This window comes from Harpia harpyja, chromosome 18, assembly GCF_026419915.1.
Source record: "Harpia harpyja isolate bHarHar1 chromosome 18, bHarHar1 primary haplotype, whole genome shotgun sequence".
Taxonomy (NCBI): Eukaryota; Metazoa; Chordata; class Aves; order Accipitriformes; family Accipitridae; genus Harpia; species Harpia harpyja.
This window is the reverse complement of record NC_068957.1, coordinates 5,580,790-5,606,339: the sequence shown is the minus strand read 5'-3', so window position 1 is coordinate 5,606,339 and position 25,550 is coordinate 5,580,790.

Here is a 25,550-nt window from a genome sequence, read left to right as displayed (position 1 = left end):
AGGCAGCGATTTCCCCAGAGGCATTACAGCCTGAGAGAGGGCTGCTTTGAATGCAGTGATTTTTGCTTACTACATTACAGTGGAAACATCTTTTAATACATATCCTTTGGGTCCTATATTCCTGTAACAGCTTTATCTCTTTAACAGAATTAAGTGCTCAGTCTTACTAAGCAATCACATACAAATTAAAAAGACCTAATAATCATTATTTTTGACTGACTGGCAAGGGTTATATGGCTGATTTATTCATTATTAGTTATAGCTTACATAGGTCTTCACTATAAATACCGGTTCCACAGTCATTTGTGATATAAATACATTATTTAAATGGACTCAGAATCTCATACCAAACCCTTTACTCACACACGTCAATCACTTGCATTCCTTTGCTGACTGTAACTGGCCCATGTACTTGAGTGAAGGCTACGTACATGAATAAGAGAATACAGATCCAGACTGTCTTCCTTTTTCATGTTTTATTTATGCAGACTTGTGGTTATTTGATGTTAAAAGTATTGTTGACACATTTCTTTATAGCTATTCTATTTAGAATTTATTTGTATAAAGGAGGATGTTGTTATAGCATCCTCTTATTCCAGGAAGAGCTTCTGGAGTATTGGGATTGCTGTCACTGAAAGCAATGGATTATTTGTGTTCGCCATGTGTGAATTCCCTCCCCATCAGTGTGCAGGTTCACTTAGAAAACATTTGTGGATTCTTCAAGCTTCACTTTTAATTCTCCACTTGAAAAGCAGCAATGCAAAGCATCCACAAAAAAACCCTGGGAAAAAACTGTTAAAATTGAACCTTAGAGAAATCTGAGCCCACAGAGAGCACTCCAGACCCACTGGATTGAGGAACATAAATAAGCAAAGCAGCTGGCTATGGCAGAAAGGTTCCCTTAATCTCTCATCTGAGTTCATCCCAGGCAGCTAAAATGAGATCTTCTAGTGAGACTGTGGGGTAATATATATTGGCATAACCCTATAAATGTTGAGAGTCCTGTCAGGAGCCCCTAAATATCAGGATATAGCTACAATGCATTTGTTAAGGAGAAAAAGGTTTGGACACAGTTTGAGAAGGAGCTGCTGGAGAGTTCCCCAGTCCCAAAATGCCTGCCTGGGGGTGAGTCAGAGCTGTGCATTGCACGACTCGCACCGCTAACAAAAGCTCGCAGGGGGATCAGCCCAGATTGATTCTGCCATCTACCCCTGCCGTGCCCTGCACTAAGGTCAGAAATACAGCAGCTCTGGGCAGATTTCTACCAGGCACTTCCACGCCACTGTAAACTTGATGTGCTCTAGCTCTCTTGCTGCACTACACATCTGCTCCCTTGAGATTATCTGAGGCTGCAAATCCCCTCTCACTATCTGCAAAATCATCTAGCGATAAAATGGTCAACCAACAGCACACAGAGGATCCTAGAAATCCAAACCTATTGCGGAATAAGTTTACTTGATATACATATGACAGCATCCTGCCTTACCCAATGGTCTGAGAGGAAAAGTACTGAGACAACGCAGGAACGATACCACTTTATACCCGATAACTGTATTCCTTATGATGGAAAAGAACACGTTTTCGTTGGAGCCTGAAAACTGGGCAAGATTCAGCCCAGAGCTACGCTTCCAGTTGCGGTGCAGAGAATGCGGGGAGGATCGTGGCAGCAGTGGGGACAGAGCATCGGGGTCTGCGTGTGCACCGCTGCTTCGGAGGGAGCGAATATAGAATGCCTCCAGGACAGCTGAGAGCGATGCTGATACAGCTCCTTTTCAAGACAATTTTCTTGTCAGATCTGTTGAGCAATAGATCAGTATTTAGTGTTCTCCTCACCTGCAGAGTCCCTGCGGCAGCCGGTGCCTGCCCAGCTCCCTCCAGGCACTGGCAGAAAGGCGGAGGGGAGCAAGGCTGTGAGGAGCAGCCAAATCAAAGTTGCTCCAAGTTTGCTGATAGTTTCAATAATAGATTATAGCCACAGGTAAAGCATGGCAGTTGTTCAGTAAAACTGAAGGAGTTTGCACAGCTCCAGTTTTACCTAATTCACTTTTTCCACATAACAGGTTTCTGGATCCAACCTCAGGATGGCTAGACGATGCTATCTCCGTGCCCCTCTGAACAGCTGTCTGCACCCATCACTGAAGTAATGAAAAGAGATGCTACCACTTTTTTCAAAGCATCAAGATTAGGAAACCTGCAGACAGATTTCTGTAAGCTAAAGGCGCTCGAACTGGAAAGATGAAGAGGGAGGAGGATGTGCTTATTCTGCTCCGCAAATTATTTGGAGGCTCGTCGTTAGCGTTACCTGCAGAAGATGACCCTACTGCCAACAGCAACCGGTCTGTATGCAAATACTCTCTTGTCCTCCCATCACAGCTAAGGAGCCAAACATTTGGAGCCCTTAGCCAGGGAAGCAGTCATAATAGGCACAATTATAACAAGTTATATTATAATTGGAAGCTACGGTACAATAGACTTAGATGAGGGATTGGTGCTTTTGAAAATGGCCAAGGAAAGGAAATACATCTATCTCCGTATACTTTACTGAAGTCTGATTCAAAGTGCAACGTTGGTGATTTAACATAAATGTAACACATTTTTATAATCCTTATCAAATGTTCAGTCACTAGATCAGCATAAAGCACAGCTTATTAAAATGGATAACAGGGGATTATGTGATTCACATCGTCAAGAAAAAAAAAGTATTAAAAATACAGAGATTCTTTAATCTGTTGCTCAGAAGGCACTGCACACATTGCCGATGGAACAATGCGTGTGCATCCAACTTTTAATCACACAGGTCCTGACAAAGAGAATAGTAAAATGATTGTTCCTAGCACACAGGATAAACTTTTAACAATATAATCCTGATTGCATGTCAAACTTTGATGATTTTGGTTTGGTGACTGACATCAGCATTTAACTACACTTTGCAAGTTATAATAACAAGGCTGAGATTTCAGAGAGTCTAAACACTCATTCTAAAGTTTTACATACCTATTTTGTGCATTTCTAGTGTTTTCTAACGAAGAGTTTTATGTGCTGATCTGAGATTTAGCATGCAAATCAAACATAAGGCTTGAGCACTCACAAGTAAAGACCATTTCAAATTTTTCAGCAAAAACAGATCCCAAATAAAGATCTCTGACAAAAACAGCAGAATATTAACCAAGACCTAAACTAGGCTTTCAACAAAATATTTTCTGATCACAGTGAATAATATCAACTCAATCTAGTGAAAGACAGTATTATACCCTTAAAAACAGTAGTCAGAGGTTACATTTCTTCAGCTGTGCTATCTGTAAAAATACAGGCAAAATGAGTTGCTTCATTAGGGAGCATTCTTATCAGCATGAAAATTACAGCGCTGTGGCAGACACACCTACCACCACTGCCACGTGTTCAGTACAGGAGGTGAACGTGCTGTCATCATCACAACGATCTTAAGGGGAGTTGTGCACAGTAAATGCCTTTTCACTTGAAATTTTAAAAAAATACATTTAAGGAAAAGCTAAAGGAGGGGGGTTCTCATCTTGGAAGATGTTGAAGAACCTGTAACTCCAGGCTTCTCATCTGATGAGCTAGAGATAAAGTCTTGAGACAGTCACATGTACATACAGGATTAAAAACTGCACTTCAAAGAATCTCATAAAAAGTTGTCCAGATTCTCACATTAGACTTTCACAGGCTTTGTTCAGTAAAAGTTCTCTTTTTAAACTTTGCCACGGATTGATTCAGGCTATGAATTGCCAGTCACTTGTTAAATGTCAAGAATGACGAGGTACCAAAACACTCAGAAAGTTTATTTCTTTCTGCAAAAGAAATCACAGCTTAAAACTCCTTACCATTTGTAACTTAGGTGACCATTACATCCTAATCATGTATCAATGATAGAAACACTTTCACAAATCTCATCTAATGAGTAAGATAAAAGTAACTTTACTGTTGTGGTGAGTTAAAGTGTTCTATATGAATGTGCTGATCTATAGTTAAAAAGCTTAATAACACAAGTATGTAGGTGAACCATCTTTACAATACATCTATACACTTAAGTTCAGAGAAGACAAAGTTGGAAGACATTATGACTCTCAGGTTTCTCCCAAAACCCATTACCTAAACTCTCAGAGGATGATGAACCACTACGTACAATAACAACAAGCCTGAAGAAGTCAACAGAAATGTGGATACGTGAATATCTCTAAAGGTTTGTGCCTACAATGCACAAACGTTTCCACAGGGAATGCTGGTGTCTTGCAGCTCAACCATTGTTTGTTTTAAGACAAGTTTTCAAAAAAAAAAAAAAAAAAGAAGAGTCTTGCATCCAGGAACCTTCCTGGTGACTCACTGCAACCATTAATTATTGCATGGCACAACATGCAACCATTAATTATTGCATGGCACAACAGAACTGCAGGTCAGAACTTAAATCCAACTATTTGATGCAATTACTGACAGGACCAGAGGACCCTGTAATACAGGTGAGGTAGAATAAGAAAACTGCATTTTCAGACTCAGACAGGAGACAGAGGTGTGATGACTAAATAGCTACAACATAGGCGAGTACAACATATGTGAGATATGAAGATTTGATGATGCACCCATCAGATATTGGGCAGCTTCCCTGGAACTTGAATTATTTTCTCCACAGGAAAATATGGACTTGGTTTCTTATTTATCTCCATATACTGATTTATTTCTGTATACATAAACCCACAGGCACAGCCACATTCTGAGTGGCATTAGGAGAATCTGATTTATTTTGGCTGTATTTTGACTGCTAACAGTTTCTGCAGTCTAAAAATAATGAACATTGGCTCATGTGAAAGAATTAAATAGATAAGACAACAAATTTGGACCTTGATCAGAGGAGTGGTTCTGGTTCTTTCAGTACAGCGATGAGTTCTGGTCTGACTTTGAAGCATCCTTGAACAGAAGTTTGTATATTCCAAATGATACTGGGGGTGGGTAGGGAGGTTTACCAAAATTAAAAGTGAGGACAGAAAGAAGCTGAGGACACCATGGTAAAGAAAATGTAAGAACCTAAGGACATTTATGCATAAGGGGATTATTTTTCCTTGTACATGCCAGTGCTTTCACATTGGTTCTGAAAATGAGCTGATGTCTTCAGCAGTTATATTTGCACTTAAATACCCTTTAATCACTCGGGATCTGTCTTGTGACTGGGAGCAAATTAGAAGAGAGTGCTTTCAATTTACATCATTCAGACAGGAATTAAAAAATAAATACTGTAATAATGAGTCCAAACAAAATTAAACCTTCTTTCAAATGAGGTCATAGCAACATGTTATCATTAGATGGATTCAATTTTGTATTAAATCCAGAAAAACACAGGACAAGAAATGAATCTTTCTTAAGAGCCATCTACATTGATGGAAGCACATACGTTGTTATCAGAACCCTCACAGCAGTGCTCTGCCCAAGTCCAAGGGCAGAACAAAACATGAGCAAGTCATTAGTAAAACCAGCTGCTCTGATGAAACATCACCTGCCACCAGAAGTTGATGTAAACGTATAAGGAATCTGTATTTGGAGCTAGAAAGTTCCACCAGAAATAGAAATACCTGGAATGAAGGTGACTGGCAGGGCTGACTTTTCTGACCAGACAAGACATCTATGTCTTGATGTCCTGATGTACTTTTGACCTTTCAGTATCAGAGGACTGATGTAACATGTCCAAATATAAATGCAAATCTTACTCATAGGCTTTTTAGGCATGCTGTTTCATACTTTTTCTTTAGCATTAAAGCTAATTAAGTTCATTTTAGCTCTTTCCTCTAGGAAGAGGAAAATACACTACCATGACTCAAATCACTGCAGGTTGGAGAACCAACTGTTTCACCAAGTGAAACAACTACTTCTCATGGTCTCTACAGTAATTCACCGCCCATGTTTTTGGATCATGTGACCTTTTTTGTACGCTGCTCAGCAGAAGTTACTAGTTTCAATTTTGCCTGTTTCTTGCATGAAGACAGCCAATGTGAGGAGTGCTGAGCCAGCCAAGCCTGTCATCAGTTACATCAATTTTACCTGTTAGTTAATCTTCAAAGAGTTAATTCTTCAGGTGAAACGTTAAACAATATTTTTACTTACACTGATAAAATAAATTATCATAGGGCTATTTTATTCTTAAATATTGATTTTAAAAAGGGAATGCATGAGTTCTTGATAAACAGACTAGAACATCAATCATGCAATTTGCTGTGACATTGAGTGAGGTACAATGAAAAAAATGGGAATTTCTGAAGGTGGTAACTTGTTGATTAAGGCCAACAATACATCACAGTATATGTGCGAAGCATTGGGCAACCTACCTCAAATCACTGCTGTTTTCACTGCGAACCAAAAGCAATGGTCAGTGACCAAAGCAGCGTATGAGGTCATGAGCTGGATTACGTTAGCGAACCAATGTTATTATTTAGTGTTAACAAAAGCCATGGTGGGAATTTTAAACCATTGCTGTTTTAAGTGGAAAACACATGTTGTGGTAAAGCTAAAAAGCCTCAAATATTTCAAAAGAGGTTTTAATAATGATTTTGAGCAAAAGAGAAGATCCAAAATAAAGCAACACAAATCTAGAGTTTCCAACAACCGATATTCTTTTGAAGAAACAGCACACGCTTCTTAGACTAGGTCCTCTGTAACCTTGCCATAATTTCAGTTTTTTATGTTTTATTCATTTCAAGAGGCAGTATTAGCCACATAATTATTGTTGTAATTCATTCCTTATGTTGCTATGGATTAAACAGTAACTTATCTGTAGTAATTATGCAATAGGCTGTAACTAACTGAAATATGAATACTGCCAGTTTGTCCCACTGTGTTTCAGATCTGCTACATAATTGTTAATGTTCACAACAGTGCAGTAATTGAATTACAGAACATTAGCCACATGATTATTATGATCATAAACTGCTATCAAATGGAAGACTCTGAAATAAGACTCCAAACTCTGAAGTTATGAAGTTCATACTGAATTATATCTATCCTACTCTTTAGACTGACTCGTTTAATCAGTCGCAGTCCTAACTTTCACCTGTAAAACTTCAACACACACAACCAGTCTTATCTTCTATTGGAATTGTTCCATAGTTCCAAGCTTTCAGGTTGATTTTGATGCAACCCACATAAACCCAGGTTGCTAAATTGGCCAAGTTTCCAACCCTGCAAAATCTTAAGATGTTTATTTGAATGAGGCTACCTTCTCAAGAAACATTGAGCAGATGCCTGTAGGGTTTTCAAACTAGTGTCTTCCTCGCAGATCTGGTGGGATTCATCCGATCTAACGTCAGCTGTCTGTAGGCTGGATGCCCAGTCTAAGCCAGACATACCATTTCCATCATGAAGAGAACAAGGCGTTTTCAGGAAAGAATTCGTCACAAAAGGTGTTGAGATCCTGTGTGTGGATCCTCTTTGGAAATGTTTCTGTTGAGGAGCTTTGATTAAATCCCCATCTTTCTGACCACTTGGGATGTGCAAAAGTCTCAGCACCATTTTTGTCCCATAGTATCAGTGAACAAAGGTAATTATTTTCTAGTTTCTTACATTTTCTGCAATTCAAATACAAGGTCACCAAATCCAAAGAGACTGTCAACTTTGACTCTGAGGGCATCATAGTTTCATCCCAAATGCTCATTTTATGTCTCTATTTCTAATTGGGAAGATTCTATCACTGAGTTTTACATCTCAGATGTGATACTACTCTCATTAGTCATTTGTTGCATGGGGTTTTTTTGGAAAGATGGCCTAAATGCCATGCATCAGAAGAACATGACTGAGAACATAATTGAGATTGTGATAATTAGTGTCTAAAAGTCATTTACGGTGATTTATCTGGAATCCTTACACTACCAGAAAGACATGCAATCTAGTCCTGCACATGCAAAGGCCAAGGTGTATCAGTCTGGAAACAGCAAATGTGAACTCTTCACCCGCTGGGGCTTTCTACATCTGGCAGCTCCAAGTTGTTCTTCCACCACAACACAGCTTTCATGAGCTCCTTTAATGTGTGAAGCTGCAGATCATTTGTGGTGAATAAAGCCCTAACGGATTACTCATTGTTAATTAAATAACCTGATTCTGTCCACTGAATCTAATGCATTAAAGTATTTAATGTTTGTTTGGTAAACTGCTTTGCTAAATGCTCCTTTGACTTTTATTGGTAATAAACATTAAGCATTTATGGCCTGTGAAAGCAGTTTCACATCTAGCTTATGCTGTTACTATTTACAGTTTGTTAATGAAATACCATTAACTTGCTCCAAACTGTGAGTTGTTTTTGTTCTACTCCTTAACTTTTATTATATAGTGTATAGAATAAGTCAATGAAAATCGCATGAGCTATAAGCCACAGTGGTATTTGTTACAAAAAACCCAAACCTTTACATTGTCAAATCAAAACCTTTTCAACTACATAAAGCTCCAATGAGTATTTTTTCTTTTATTCCTGCTTTTGCTATGTGCACATGTACATTTATTTGCACCTGCCCATTCCCAGTCTACGTTCCCTGTGAAGGAGGGACACCACCTCCATGAGTTCCTGCAAAAAGGGCATTTGAGATGTGTATGTGGAAAGCCTGGCTCAGCCTGAATTGAAACCTTTTCTACGCATGGTAGTCACTTCACACAGCTACAGCTGATATTAGTAGCTGAAACGTGCACGCTTAAAAACAAGAACAGTTTGGGGTTTGTTTTTTTTTTTTCACAGAAAAATATGCATGTACTCCTTTTTCTGTATACTAACACAATACAACTCTTGAGTGCTCTTGAAATTTAAGAGCAACTGCCTGTGCATGCAAGTGATTTGTGTTGCTACACAAAACAAGCAATGTATTTTATCTGTCAGGGGTATAAAATACAGGATTCTGCCAATTTAGCAGTCTCCTGTCTATCCTGTGCAGCAGCAAACAGCTTAAGCGAGCCTGCCTCCCTGTAAGGAAGAGGCATGCGCTGTATTTATGGGGGAAGAAAAACAAGCAAAAATTGTGCTTTTTGAGATAGTTCCTTTGCTTTTGCATTTGTTTGCAGGTAGTTTTCTTTGAATGTTAGACATGTGTCACAAACATACTTACAGAATACAATGCATAACCATCCCTTCCATTTATCTTCTTGGTCAGTATTCACAGGGAGGAACATACTGCTTGACACTTGTATATTCACTTTGCAATGTGGACTTGAAAAGTAAAAAGAGATAGGATGGCTTGGTCCTTTGATACATTTGATTCCTGTAATGAAACCATTATTGTGACAGCACTGTTTTGTCTAATGGAAAGAGTTGGAGTGATTCATTATTCTCCTTAGGAGATGTCTAATTTCGATACAAAAATTCATTAAATAAGTGAGATGGCAACAATTCCAGCTGTTGTGTGCTTAAGAATGATAACACATCTATCAAGCAATGAATAATAGATGGTTTTGGAAGAGGTGACATCTAAGATAGGCCCCAGTTACAGATTTAGCTATGCATAAGGGCAGTACCTGGCTAACAAGGTACCTGTGAGGTGCCAGGCAGGGCTCAGAAGGATTTCAGTCTCAGACTAGCTGAGATCTCTACTGATGCCAACAGAGACACCAGTGGTTGGGTCACCGATCAGCCAGGCCCACCACACTTAGAAGAGAAACAGAAACCTGCAAATGTTCAGCCTATCTTTACTCAGCCCTCCTCTCCCGTAGGGATAAAAACAACTGCCCGCACTGGAAAGCAGCAGTAAGCTAGGAGACAGCCAGAAGAAGCTGATAATCAAAGCAGCAAGGGAGCTACTGAGCAGCTACAGTTGTACCTGTGTCCAACATATGCTGAAAAGGCAGCGTTAGCCCTGCTTGGGCAGTTCTCAGGATTTTGGAAATGGGTTGGTGCAAATAAAATCCCTGCGCTGAGGAGACGATGGGACAGAGCCACCAGGGAGGCACAGACCAGGATTTCAGGGTGTCCTTGGGCTGCCTTTTGGTTGCTTCACTGGCATTTTAAATCCTCCACATTTGCATCATCACTGTTGGGCACTGCTCGAGAGTGAGCTGTACAATCTTCCCTTTGGCTAATTTACTGAGCTGTGATTTTTTTTTTTTTTCTTTAAGTCATTTTTATTTAACATTGATTATTGTAGAGTGCTCCAAGGTAACAGCATGAAAGTGTTATTAACTTACTGATAGGGTGCATTTTATCTTTTGAAAAAAAAAAAAAAAAGAAATGTTTGTGTGTGAAGGTTTTAATCATCATCTATAGCTCCATGATGAGTAAGTGTTAAGTGCAATATTGAGAAATTTTGATTTTTAGACTCAAGTCATACAATCATGGAGAGGAAAAAAAAAAACAACCCCACAACCAAAAAAAAAACCCAAAAAACCCAAACCAACAATCCCCCACTCCCCTACCCACCTACCCCTGCAAAATCCTGGCAGGAGTAAGCTAAGAGGTGGCTAAAACAAGCTAATCTATTCTTAACCTTGCTTCATAAGTGACAGCAAAATTAAATGGAAGCAATCATGAATCATAGGCCAATTAGTTACCCAGCTCTGATCCTCCTATTTTCTGTACTGTCAGAATCCTCTCGAGCAATTTTCCTCAATTATAACTGCAAATCAGCGTGTTATTTCCTCCTCACAAACTACCCGTTGCTGAGGGACTAACTAGGTGTCCCAAGATATTTCCTGACCTATTGCTGAAGACAAATTCCCACTGTTAAATAATTACAGGAAGTTCAGAGTCCCATGCTGGAGCTAAAAAATCTATTTTACTTATTAAGACAAGGAAAATGAAAACCTTAATTATAGAGAAAAACCTTATTTTTAATAGCAGGCTTTCCTAATAATTGGGGATCTTTTTTGATCAAAAGTAGGGACAGCCTTAACAGAATATACTCAGCACTTTCTCTTCAGATATTGATTTCCCTTCAGTATGAAGGCTATAATACTAAAACTCTGTCAACTAGAGTCCATTGGAAAAAAAGGACAGCAGTTATTCACTGCTATTGTTCAGGGGTATCAAAGATATGATTAAACTTGCATGCAATTAGAGCAACAAAGTACAGCTGGTTGCTTCTCTGCTGCATGCTAGTCACACACAACATACCTTTCACCTGTTACTTGTATTCTCCAAGATGCATTATGATGTCTATCATTTAGTTAACATCAAGTTTCCCTTGTAATATCGATATGTACTGAAAAGGCAGAGCCTCATCTTTTCTAAAGGATAAATAACAACTGAAAGACATCCCTTTGGAAGAAGGAAGGTGACAGAACAATTGACACTTCTAAACTGTATTATCTAAGTTTCCTCATTTGTGCAGACTATAAAAATATATAGACAAACAAAACTGATCTGGAATAAAAGGGAGAAGAGAAAGCTAAGAAATCGCTTGGTGTTTATTCATTTCAGAGCAGTTGTACTTCACTGGATGACAAAGTGTTTGGGCTTCCCAGGTGACAGGTATGGCAGATTCACCATGACCTGGCAGGACTATGAGGAACACCTACACGTACAGCCTTAGGGTTTTTGTTTGTTTGCTTGGTTTTCAAAATCTTTCCCACTGCTAGCAGCTTGCCTGCCCAGGGGCTGAGCTGGATTTGCTTTCAGAGCAATTCCTCCTAGCTCATTAGTAATGACAGGCTCATTTTCCCTGGTGACACCTGTGCCAGTGCTATGTGGGTCTTTACCCATCTTTCACATATACTTGACATTAGAGAAGAATTATTACAGGTAGTATGTAGACACCTTTCTTTGCTGCTTGAACTGAGAAAAAGTTTGTGGATTCAGCATCAACCGTACAGGTTCAAAACCCATCCTATATCACAAAAAATTAATGGCTTGATATTGGAAATACTTTTGTCTCAGGTAGTCAAGAACTAAAAAAAAAAAAACACCACAAAAAAAGCACAGAAAAGGGTATTTTTTAATTGTGAAACATCTTAATCTTTTCTACTTCATGAAGAATTTGACTTTTCCAAACACTACTATCAGTGGTGGCATTTTTGGTTGGTGGGGTTTGGGGTTTTTTTTTGGTTCGTTGGGGTTTCTGGGCTTTAAAGGTAGGCAGCTAGCTATAAACTAAAAGGAAATACATTTATTGGAACATCATAAAGAGATCCTAGAATATTTTTACGGTTTCTTAGTCTCAGTGACTCCAGTTGGCTTATCACACTTACAGCAACTAGGACAGTCAACCCAATAAGCTCTGTCATTGCTATCTGGGAATAGCTAAACAACCAGCAGCATCTCCACGAAAGTCTTACAAACTTTGCTGAAAAAGTGATACATTAGTACCTTTTCTAAAGACTGGGCTATTACCTGATATCCTGTTTTAAATGTAGAACTTGGGCTAGTGAGATTTGGGGAGTTTCTATACTAGTAGAGTAGTACTACTGTATGGTAGTACAGAGATTCCCCTCTGCAGATCAGCTGGAGTTGTGCCCCAAAATTTTCCAGTAGCTTCTAAAAATCACAAAAAATACTGACCAAGTTTCTCAGCGCTGCATTGCAGCTCTCATACAGTACCTATAAGGTCTGAAGCAGGGTAGTTTCATTAAAGGTGTTGAAATGGTCGTGTTTAAATATCTTTCTTTAGGTGGCCTTGATTCAGTAATTAAGTGAAAACCGTGGGATGTTTATAAACCGTGTTCAAGATAAAGAAACACTTTTTACCCTGTCCAGTTAAGAAATGGAAATACATTCATCTGAGGTCAAAAGGGGAAGCAAAATTTGAAGACAAAGGTAGAAATTGTGAGAGATGCTTAAAACGTGTTATCTGCCTATTCTTTTCTGTCCTTCAATTTTATTGTGTTTTGGAGATGAGCCATTGCAGCTCCAAAGCAGCAGCTTTTATTCAGCTGTGAACCACAGGGCACAGCATCTCCTCTTCTCTTTTGCCTGTAGGGAATTTCAGATATGCATAAAAAAGAAAGCAAGCATAACACTATTGACTTCAGCGATGTTTCAATGTTTCACTGGTAGAACAGAGCACCATTTGGCTTAAAGCAAGAGAATGTGAAATGTATCAAGAGAACCCCAAGGAGAGCCCAGGATTTACAGCTCTCTAACAAAGATGAACTGACAGAAGGTTAAATGATGTCATTTCTAAAGCCCTAAAGCCCTGTCAGGTGGGGGAGACTGCAGCACTGGAAAGGAGACGCCTCGAACCCATGCACAATAGATGTACAGAATGGTAATAGGTATGATGGGAATTTCAGACCCATAACTGTTCAAAATTGCCCCCCAAAAACTTAAAGCAGGCAGAGCACCAGGACACCATTTCTAGGCTTGCATACTTTGCCAAGAGCCAAGACTATTCAATGGATGCATCTTCCTTATAAACCCCATCAGCACCTACTGGTCTTGTTGATCTGCATTTTACCTAACTTCACACCAGGTTACTGGGAAAAGTTGGGAAACACCTACAGAGGGGCTGGTATTTAGGGAGGACATGGTAGTCACTCCATTTTGGGGAAAACGCAGGACAAAGTAGCATTTGCTGTAGGAGGTAGCTACACACTGAATTGGTAATCCACACTTGAAGATGATGCAAATCAGGACACACGCTGCTGGGATGTTGATCTGTACTGCAGAAATCAGAGCTTGCTTTGAATGGTATTTAAGCTCTCTCAAACTGGGCTACTGTATCACACATATTCATTTTATTTATTAAATGTACTTATCAATCACCACAAGTATTTCTCATAAGCACCAATACTGCAGTCCCACACATTAGCTCTTTGATGGTAACCAAAGCAAAACTGATTCCAGCTCGCTACCCCACGACACGGATCAGAAGACAGTCCTCGTCGCCCCTCTATTACTGCCACACACACAGCACGATAGGGAGCAGATGACAAGCGCATGAAGTGCTTGTCCTCCTCCGACGGCTGGTTCTAAACAGAAGCTCTGCCAATAATTTTTTGCTGCACCTTCACCAGTTCAGCCTCTGGCTTCACATGTTGAAGCTTGCTGGTTTAATTCACACCCATGAAATCAGCTGTAGCATTTGAAACATTTTTTTGCCCCTGGCAATTGTTAAAGAAACTCTGGAGTGGAATTCGCATGAGGCAGCACACCTGGTAAGCCTTCCTCCTCATCACTGTGTCATATATTCCTATCTCCCACCAAAACATCAGTGCTGTGCTGAGCAAAGCAAACTAACAAACTGCAGCTCAAGCCTTTTATACTGCAAACCATTGCAGTCGCATTAAACCTCCGTCACACAAGCAGTCATACTGAATTCGGTAGAATCTGTTACTGCACCTGAGGTTAAAAAAAAAAACCCACACGCATGGGCCGCTTCCTCTGGGGTAAAAGCATCCTTCCCCACCAGAACACATAACCTTTCTTAAAGCCTTTTAAAAAGAAAACAAAAACAGCCTCTTCCTTTCCTCCTGCAGAAAGCACAGACAGCACATGTCCTAGCAGCACCAAGCCAACACCACACTGGAAGAAGAATATCTTGCAGAGCAGCTCCCACGTGGACATCAATGGCTATCCCCAAGCTCAGAGATTAGTGTGGGGCAACTGAGAAAGCTGAAAGGCAAAGGCCATTTTTTCCTGTTTTCCAGTGCATAGCTACAAGATTTTCTCATCTTAGTTTTATCTTGATAATAACATACCCTGCTCTTTTTGTAGGATATTGTTCTCTTCAGTTTCCGCCATGTTATATGCATGTGAATGCACTGACTCACATGCACCACAAAATTCTCTGTTGAGACCACTGCCAGCTAAAAAACACTGCAGCCTTTCAAGACATATGTTAGAATAATAAAACCTCACAGTTCGCTCTTGCATTTTCTTGTGTTAGTGACATCTACTGGATTTGACCTCAACAAAAATGTTTACATTTTGCCTCCATTAAAGGATAACATAATTGAAGAAGTGCTAGGTAACCAACCACCCCTTCTTTCTTGCATACAGTTGCCGTCAGATTAAGTGTACGGCAAAAGCCAAAACACTAACACACTTTTCTCAGAGGAGCTAGAACTTCTACCAATGCATTCAATAAACCCGAGAAATTCCTTAGTATTTTCCCTGCTTGAAACTAAGAAAAGCTTCATGGCCCTGAGCGTACCAGTAGTCCTTGACCACCTTGAGCAGCCTTACATGAGGCCTCTGCGTCGTCTCTACTCGGCTCTGTCCTTCGCTGTTGGCAAGGTCGCTGCGCGTACCCACGCGTGGCTGCCCTTGGCTCCCGGATTGCCTGCCTTGGTGGAGCAGCCCCACTCTCGCTGCTCCCTCTCAAAGGACTTAAGATATTCCTTCCTAAAAATGTTCTTTTATATAAGGTGTCACGTCAAGGATATACTACCCATGTGCACAACAACAGCTATATACAATAGTGATTCAATAAAAAAAAAATTCCACAAACGGCATCACCTTGCATTAAACTTTTGACTTGAGGTGAACATGGAGTAGACTTGACATTCACATCTATTCAGGTCAGACATTTAACACTGCATGGTCCGGGTCCATCTCTCCCCAGGGAAAGGCTGTTCTTTCTTAATGAATGCATACACTCGCTTTACATTTTCCCAAAGCCAAAAGAGGTTCAGTTTGAGTTTGGCTAATATCCAAGCTCAAGCTGCACAGAAACACGAGATGACTGTGAATACACTAATCAAAAATGTAGAGTAAGGAAAGGGACAGAGCATTATCCCTTAAAAGATGACTTTGATTCTGTTTTTTCCCCCTACCCTCATTTTATACCAATGTGATGTCATAATCATTAGCAACGTTACTTCTAATCACCTCATATGAGGGAAAAAATAATTTGATTAAGTGTAGGCAAAGCCTTTGACTTCTTTTGTGCACCCAATTCATAGCACCAAAATGCAGAATGCTTACAAAGTAAGATTCTGCACTTACACAAATACTCCCTTTGAATTCAGGAATAAACTTGAGTGAGTAAGTTTCAAAACTAAGACCTGAATTTAGGAATAGGCATGCCAGATTAAACAAAATGGGACAAAAATACAATTCCTCACAGCAAGCCAAGTAAAAAACCGAAATTTTTTCCTCTAAGGTTCAGTAAAGTATGAACTTTTTTATTGGTATTTTTGTGTGAGGGTTTAAGGATTATGTTCAGAGGTTTACAGATGACTTCTGAATAAGAAACAAGATGCCTAAAAATGTCCTGTGGCAATTTTATTTAAAAAAAAAAAAAAAAAATCAACAGCACTCAGTTTCACACCAGTACCTAGACTATGTAAATCAATTTGATCTGAGAATACTTTGGATTAAACATGCTTTTCTTTTTTTTTTTTTTTTTTAGCCAGACCACTGTCTCATTTGACATTTATTATCCACATGACTGGAAACCCCCAAAAATACAAACTGAGCAGAACTTCAATACTGCAAAAGAGCTGGATAGCAGATGGGCTCATTAAATGACTTTATAAGGTTGACTTCTGCATCTCTCAGATTTCAGGAAGATGGTCTGTGCACATCTCCTAGAGATTTCTGCTGGGCTGAAGCTCTGCTGCTCCTAAATGAGTTGTAATGACACAATGTACACAGCTGTGTTTAAAACAGAAGAAAGAATATCTGACATTAAAGACTTGTCAGAAGCAAAACCCAGATCCTCCAGGTGCCTTCTAGTCAAAGGACTGACAGAGACTAAATTTTCTGTTTGGATCCCACCTCCTGTTAATCTCCCTGCAAGACTGCATGGAGCCTCACTTCATCTTCAATACTCTAATGAGTTCTTTGATTTTATTACATGTTCTCATTGATTTCATTTAATGATTTATATATTACCTATACTCTTAGTGATTATGCATTTTTCTACTGAAGGTAAGACAAATTACAAAGGCAACCCGCAATGGGTCACATAAACCAACCACAGCAGTCTCCGAGGAGATATTAAATGCCCAGTTGTGGGAACAAAGTAACCAAAGAAAAATAATACAACAAAACTGAAACCAGTTAGGGTGCTTCACATTATAGATTGAAACCCAAGGACCTAGGAGATGGAGAAAGGTGAACTTCAAAACCAGCTAAATTGGCGAGTTATTTTAATAACAGACTGGCAACTTGTGTGCAACTGGTTGTTGCAACAGTACATTTCTACAGTTCTCAAGCTGTGCAGTTCCAGATGGGAACACGGGACAGATGCAACTGCATGGGTGGAAGGTGCTCAACCTACGGCAGCCTCTGCCAGCTCTTCATAACGCTTTGGAGACCTGAGTCTATATGCTGCCCTCTGAAGCAAGATGGAATTAGCAAAATCGTTTATTTCCCCAAGAGAAGACCAAGTGCTCTAGGAGACATGGTAAAATGACATTTTCACATCAGAAAAGATGTTGTGCTCCAGTACACAATCGAAAGGGGAAAAAAAAAAAAAAAAAGAAGAAAAAAGATTTACCTTGGATAATTGGTAGTTCAGCATGAGCAATCCAAAAGCAGAAAAAAAAAAAAGGCTTCTCAGATAATTTGTAGTTCAGCATGAGCATTATTATACATGACATTAGAGGAATTAGCATTCCACTAACAAGTGGAGAAATAATTCTTTGGGAACCACCAACAGTTTCACTATTGCTGGCTAAACAGGCCTTCTTTAGCTCCCATCTGGACAATGTCCATGCTCTAACTCGCTTCCAGAAAAGTCATCACTGTTTCTTAAGAGGCAATTTTTAAGTATAATAATTATTACATCAAAAGGAAAGTGTAAAATAAAAATATTTTAGGCATTGTATCAGGTAAGCTGGGGAAATCACCTAACAGTTATGTTAAAGCAGGGTAAAAGTTATGAATGGGACAATAAAATTCAAATGCAGAACCTGCTCAACAGGCTGAGAATTAACGAGCTGGAGGCAGCATACCCACTAGAGTCCAGGAGGAAAAACATTTCCACGTTTCCCCCGGAACAGGTACAGTCCGTACCCTGTGCTCTGCTCTCTTCCAGCAGAAAGAGAACCGTATCGTCCAGCTGGAGAGGGTTTGAAGGCTTCAGCCCGCCTTTGACAAGAGGATGGCATGGTCCTGGGCCAAACTCGCCGCGGTGCAAGCTCACCGCAGGGTCCCCGAACCGCCCCAGCCGCGGGCGCAGAGGCTGCTGCCCACCTCTGCCGCGCGCCCCTCCCGAAAACCGCCCGTGGTGCCCGACGGCAGCAGCGCTGTGCAAAGCGCGACCGATTTAAGTGAACGCGTTAAACGCGATGGGCTTTCATTACAACCTGTCATCCTTTTCATATCTTTGCTGCGTGAGAACGTGTTGAAAAAACACCACTATAATCACAAATAAAGCCACAAAGATGAAAACGAATAAAAGGCAAAGCAATGCATGCAGGAGATACTGTTTTTCTGGTGCTCCGGTAAAAATTCAAACAATAAAGAACAAGAGGAGGCGAGAGGGGAGGGAACAAGCCTGCAACAGTCCTCCTCTGTGTACTGCTGTCCCCATTAATATCAGCAGCTAGTCCTCTAAATTGTGACTCAAGGGGATAATTAAACTATTGCTGCTCCCATTTTCCCCACAGAGCAGCACTATTACAACAGTGCCGGCTTCTCCTATTGCAGTACGGCAGCAGCCCCTTGGGAGAGCTGCGTAATGCTGCAGTCCGGCCGCACGAGAGGCACCTTTCAAATATTTTCTGAAGTCAGTAGCATCGTCTGCCGCCTTCTATTACGGTTTTCAGACATCAAAGCTGCCCTTATTTCAGCATTTACTCAGGAACCATTGAGGTTTCAGTGAAACCGAGAAGATTAATTAAGTGATAGCAAGTTTGAATGTTGGAGATGAATGATTAAAAGTTCTCAAGGTAAGAGTAGGTACTCTTTTTTCAGAAAATGGTACCTACTTATATTGATGAATTTCTGGCTCAGTGGTCTATAATGTCACTTCAGGATGAGAGGCTGGAGTGCAGTAAAGAGAAATTCTCTAAAAACTACTCTGCTGACATTGTAACGCCACTTAAGTAAAAAGTCAGATAATGCAGCATCACTCAACATACTGCCAGACTGGTAATATTTTTAACTTATTGAAATGAAAGATTTCCGATTTATTTGTCTTGCTGTAAGAATTACCAGAGCCGTTTAGAAGAAAATGTAAGTGTAGAGGTTTAAGTAATTACATTCAAGTCAATTTTCTCTACTTATTTTCATTTACAAGCAGATCTGCACTTCAAAAAATTGCATGACTGTTAGAGATGTGGCTCTGTCCAGTAACTTCTAAACGAGTAGGTAGAAAGGGAGGGGAGTACAGGCACAAGTAACACAAGCTTTTCCATCCGTAGCCCAGTTTCGCATCAGGAGGCTGTACTGAGAAGAGGTAGCGTACAGCGTATCCGCAAGACCGCGTTCGCTTTGTGCCGAGCTAAGGGAGTTGATCCTGGGGAACACACGGCCGCGGCGAGGGCTGCCCAGTACAGAGAGCACGCAAGAACCAACAAACGATAACATTTTGTATTGGGCTAGTGGTCAGGCAAGCTGAACAGAGAGAACAGGCTCAGTACCCCATTAGTAATGGTTTCTGATGCTATCTACTTTTTTAGAATTCCTTAATTTATTAAAAGTGATTAAAAAATGAAGCCTTTCCAGTTTATCCAGTCTTTAATCCAATGCGGGTTAACAAGGCCATACCAGAGCAGCATATACATATTCATTAGACTCTTCAGAAGAGTGGCAAAAGTAAACAATTATTTGTAGTTTCAGGAGTTCCTGCTTTTTCATTTTTAAATCACTTCCTCCGCTATTTATCATAGGGCAATCACAGGTCAAACATACCCAGCAAAACACAAACAACCCTCTGCTGTGCAGTATAATGAAACTCAGCTAGGAACCAGTCATCAATGAAACAATCAATAGCATACATGTCTGAAGAAAGCAAGCAGGTTGTAATATCATCTGTATGCCTGACATTTACCAGCGATAACATTAATCCCTAGAAGAAATCTGCTATGCCTCTCAATATTATTTTTTACCCAGAAGTATCCAAAGAATTAATTATAAAGTTGATTTTGAATAGCGCTTTAAACTGGAAATCAGTCTAGCGTTTAAATTAAGCAGTAGATTGAAATGGGTAATTGTTATTAACCCATAATTAAGTAAAAGAGCCACAACCGCTGACTAGAAAAAGTTTGTGCTGCTTATCACACTGTCCCAAGACAGGTGACTGATTTTGAGATGCTGAGCAAATGCCAATTCCTGTGGTATCCTAGGCAGCTGGGGGACTGAGGTTCACAGTCTCTCAAAATAACATCTCTGGTTATTTAAAGTAGTAGTTTCCAGCTGTTTCCAGAGACAGGACACTCTGCAAGACCATTCAAGCACTCGTTCGCTCAGATATCGGCCGTTCCTGCTCACACAGCTCAGCCCTCAGAGCAACCTCTTGTTTATTCCCATCACGCTGCACAGCAGCGAAAAGGGGAGAGAAAAAGTGAGCGAAAAGAGGCTAAGGCAGCGAGAATGAAGTTCTTCAGTGAGCTGTCTTGGACCAAACCCTTCATTTGCCTTTCATGTAAAAACCCCACGATTCACATCCCGTCGATTTGGAGATGTCACGAAGTAAAAGTCTGCCTACATGGGGAAAGGACGACTAGAGCAATATCTTTATACCACATACTTTCCTGTGCAATGCAACCTCAGGCACATAACTCAAGAAAAACTGCTTGAAATTCATGCCTCCCAGAATACTATCTATTGAATATCTCTTGCCTTGCAGGAAGCTGGAACAATAGGTGAATCAAAGGCAGCAGGAAAATCAGAAAAATCACCCTGTCAGGGGGCAGAGAATGGGAGCTGAGAGGCAAGTACCAGAAATAGCCAGAAAATTGATATTATTTCTGTAAAAAGAAAAATTTGAAGGTTTTGCTGGGGGAAGGAAGAGAGGGGGTGGAGAAAGAAATCCCAGACCAGAGCACTTTGCCGCTCTGAAACATTGCTAAGGAATTTCAAGTCTAAATATGAGCTCTATCAGCCAAGCTAAACTTCATTACTTATACCAACATGTTGGATGTTGTAGTCAAAATAAACAAACTACTGATTTATCACAGAACTATAAGGCACAAGGTATTTACCCAAGAAATTTTCAGATAACTTGGGTTTGGGGTTGATTTTTTTTTTTTAAGCAAACAACATACACGGATCCAAAAAGCCCTACCATCCCATGATGTCCTCAGCAAAAGTATTCTCCAATTGATTCTAGATGCAGAGTGAATGTGCTTTACGACAGGATGCTCAGGTCCCACAGAGCTGCAAGGTTGCCTCCCGGCCTCAAGTCCTGTACAGCTGCAACCCATTATCAGAATGCAGAGGAGGGGGGAAAGCAATTTCTGGCTTTTTTTTCCTACTCAAATTCTACACAGAAAGCTTAGCAAACAAACTGGCTCTATCATTCAGGTACAATCTATGACGATAATCTCTATTGTATTAAAAGGAAGGCTAATAGCATTAGAATTGGTCAAATCAAGAACTGAAGTACTAAGAAATATCAGAGGCTGGCACTTTTAGCTTAGCTCACCCCTCTTGGGACATATAACAATATATTATGATTTAAGCATGCTTAGTTTATAATTTACTGTTCCAGAAAGGCCATTTCCCTAGTCAGATCATGAAATAATGTAGGATCAGCAAAAGTTACCCACCAAACTAACAAGTATTATGTGGACTGAGGGTGGGTTTTGTTTTTTTTTTTTTCAGAAACCAGATCCAGACATGTTTCTGAGAGAGCACAAAAGCACACTTTTGATAGAGGTGACATTTAGCTGCCAGATTCCAATCTCTCCTCCAAAGCACACAGGAAACCATTTCACAGAGACGTACTTATTTAACACAGACCAAGTTGTAGTATCTCCCACATTCATTCCCAGTAATGGTTGAATTATTTTTCTTAAATACTCCTAAAATGGGAATATGCAAGTGCAGCAAATATCCAGCCAAAAGAATGTCAGCCAGAATGATTTATATCCATCAAAGCCATCAGGGACTGAAAACAGGACCTTTAAGTGAAAAGCGTTAGACCCCCTCAACCACAAACATGCTACCTATATTGCCTGCTTTCCTCTCACATTTAGCAACTGTAAACACTTCCTTTACAAACTAGAAAGGCTGATCAGTAAATGAGTCTTGATTTTCTCCTAGGAGTCAGCTGGATACGTGAATACAGTCTCCATTTAATTTAGAGAGAGCTGCTTGTACATATTTGAGGCCAATCCGTGCATGAAAGCACCCGTCGCTCCGACCACGGCAGGCAGGGCAGCCCGACAGGACCCTACCAAGGGTCCCTGCGTGCCCTGCTCGGTACACACTTGGAGCAGGCACATCCACAAGAAGGATGTTTGACATGCCAGACACTGCTCAATCAAAGCATTTGTATTAAGAAGCCTAATTAGCAGTTTATATTATGTAGCAGCAGTAACATTTTTAATGCATTGAACATAACCAGTTGGAATACTAGTAGGAACTGGTACACAAAGCGGTATGCCTCGCGTGAGCAAAAATTACAACATCTAAATGAATGAATACCAAAAATGGGGATGGATACTGCTGCCAGATCAGCCCGATACTTGCATATCTAATAACGGCATAGCTGGGAGAAACATGCAGTTAAGAGGCAACATAAAACAGGAGAGCTGTACTTGCAATTACAGGGTGACAAGGCTGTAACACTACAACATTTACGCTTCATATAAATCAGATCCTCAGATGGCTCTTAGTTGTAAAAGTGTCAGTCAGTCAAACCAGTCCTGAAACTACCACTCTTTCAGAATAAATTCGATGTGCATCTGGACACTCACGTTACCACCTGAAGAGCCACTCAGTCAACCAGAAAGCAAAAGGCTGGAGAAGTACTTGGAAAGTTTGCTGGTTTCCAAAGGAAGAACCCACAGAAGCAAACCACGCGTTTATATTTTGCTGCAATCATAAATGTTCATACTCACTGAATGGTAAACATTTTGGAAAAACAATTACGGAAAATTAGGGGCCGAAATATTTTGTTACAGTTACAAATAGGAATATATTTGTAAAAATGTGCATCTGTTCCAGGTTAACAGGAGCCTCCAAGCTGTTTTCAGATTTGGTTTAAACATTATTCTACAAAGATCCTTAAAACAGACTCCTAAAGCAGAAAGCATTCCCCAAGTTTGATTGGTGCTATGTGCAGTTTCTTACTTTCTCCTGAGTTTCAGACAAAACCCATTTCTCTACTCAGTTTTATCACAGTTTCCTGATAATTTAACTTAAATTCTTAATACCTATTCAGTTATCCCATCTCCAGAGTACTTTACATTAATAATGAATCCTATCCTGAGGACGGTGGAGTGTTGGGGCTATCTCGTGGGCTGGTGAAAACAAAGGATTCCGTTGACTCTGGGGGAACCGCGCCGAGTTCCGCCACCTCCTTTAGCCCAGAGAGCTGAATTAATTTGTCCACGTTGACAAAGGGAGTTCATTAGATGAGCTCCGCTGAATTGAATCATGATGGGGAAATCTAAGAGGTTACTGCCCTTGTCTGTTCGCCTGACTCCACCCTACAATTGATGGCAGTTTGAATTAATACACCTTTGTATGAGCTGGTCCTCGTTCACTTCTGCCAAGCCTGCAAAGTGGGTGGTAACTGCAGCTGCAGGATTAGGTAGGGAGCAGAGGACTGCGACCTCCTGGCTCATCCTCAGGTTAATGGGCAGAGCTCATTTGCCACAACCTTCTGTACCACCAGAAGTTATCCTGGCTCCCAACACCCTGCTCAGCTCACCCCAACTCTTGAACATCTCATGGCGTAAATCCTAACCCAAGTGAAACCAGGGAGAGGTGTGAGGTGTTTTAAGTGATACCGTAGTCTCATTTTTGTAATATTAATAGATAACTCAGAATAGAATGTTTTCTATTATTCTAACAAGCCATTTGATGCATTATGATTTATTTGAGGAATCTAGGATACAATGCACAATGAAGCCAAAGCAGTTAAGAACAAGGCTTTGCACCCCTTTAGATAGTCACTCTGGGTATTTTCCAGGTAGTAAGAAGAGTAAAATGACAGGCTGCAGACAGGGGTCTAGCCTTGCACAGAGTACATATCCATTCATAAAGGTGGATAGAAAAAAGAAAGTTCAACAAAACTATATAAACATGTAGCAACTATGCTAAAACAAAGCAGAAACTTCATAATGCTCCCCATGTGTTTCGTTTCATTTAACCACAAAATAAGCAAGTGCAACATTAAATAGAGACACTTGGGAACCAAAGAGGCAAAGAAGATGTCACAGTCTAGTAACAAGCCATTTCACCCAGGGTAAAAAGCAGCATCTCCACTTCCCATTATCATAACCTCATTAATTCTGTTATTTATAATCACAAACATACCTTAACCAACATTCGTATCATTCTTAAATCAAAGGCCTCTTCCCCACCCAAAGACAGGTATTTCACGAGTGAAAGATACAGTAGATATACATCTTAAAAGAAAGTCAAATCAGCTTATAGGAACACAGGGACAAGCCCATCCCTGTGCAATGCCCCTAGTATTAGAGCAGCCTATAGAGCCGCTCTAGTAGCCCTACTCTTTCCTTCCCCAACTTTAAAATTCACATTTTATAGGAGAAGCAAAACCACTCACAATCCACTCACCAGATTAGCTCTCTGACCACATTTGGAGAAACTCACTCCACGCGACTGACCAGTCCAGCGTGCAGCTCCTGACCCTTGCTGCCTGTGTCCACAGCGCACCCAAGGTAGCACGCCTGGCACCTCGGCAGGGGCGTCATCCCCTGCAGCTAGGGCAGTTTCTTGCATTCGTTATTCAAAGACACAACGAGAGAAACCACTATCTCCTCTGCTGAGGTTACTCTATTTTAAAGCATAGCGATGAGTTGCCTCTTGCTTTGGGGTCAGCAACATCTGCCACTGCCCGTCCCAGAAGAGATGCTGGCAGGTGCTGATCTAAAACATACAGGAGGAAAATACAGACTAAAACATGTACGCAGAACCGGCATCCTTCAGCTTTACCCTGGCTATCACTTTTTCCTCACTCATTCTTCACACCTGTGGTCGAGGCTCCCCAAAGCAGCTCACCTTGACACACTCAGCACGTGGCCAAGAACTTGTCTCCACAAGTTTATCATCAACAAGGCCTACACCCTCAGCCAGCCCAGCTGTGCTAAAGGAAACACCTTTATAAGCTACTCCCCTCCCTCCACCACTCTTCAGGCAAGTAATTTGTATTTATGCCTTGCACATGAGCCTCATCTCATTATTTGCCTGCACCTGTGCACAGACACCCACCCTCTTTTGGGCTGGCCACCACAATTCAAGTTCAATAAACTCACATTTGGGGAAACGTGAGCCTAATTATTCCTCCTGTTTCTTATTTTCTTTATTTATAAAGGAAAGAAAGCCTGAAATTGTGCTTTAGCCAGAAAAAAAGAGAATTTTTTATAGAGAGAGAGAGAGTAAGAAAGAAGGGCTTTAAGCTAATGGCAGTAAAGGGAACACCAACAAAAAAAGTATCCTAGCCTTCAGGAATGGAGACTTTGAAAGCTCATTAAAGGTGTAGAAGGATGGAAAGCCCACCAAAATCAACAGAAACCTTTCCATTTACAAGAGTATTCTTGAATTAGGCCTTTGG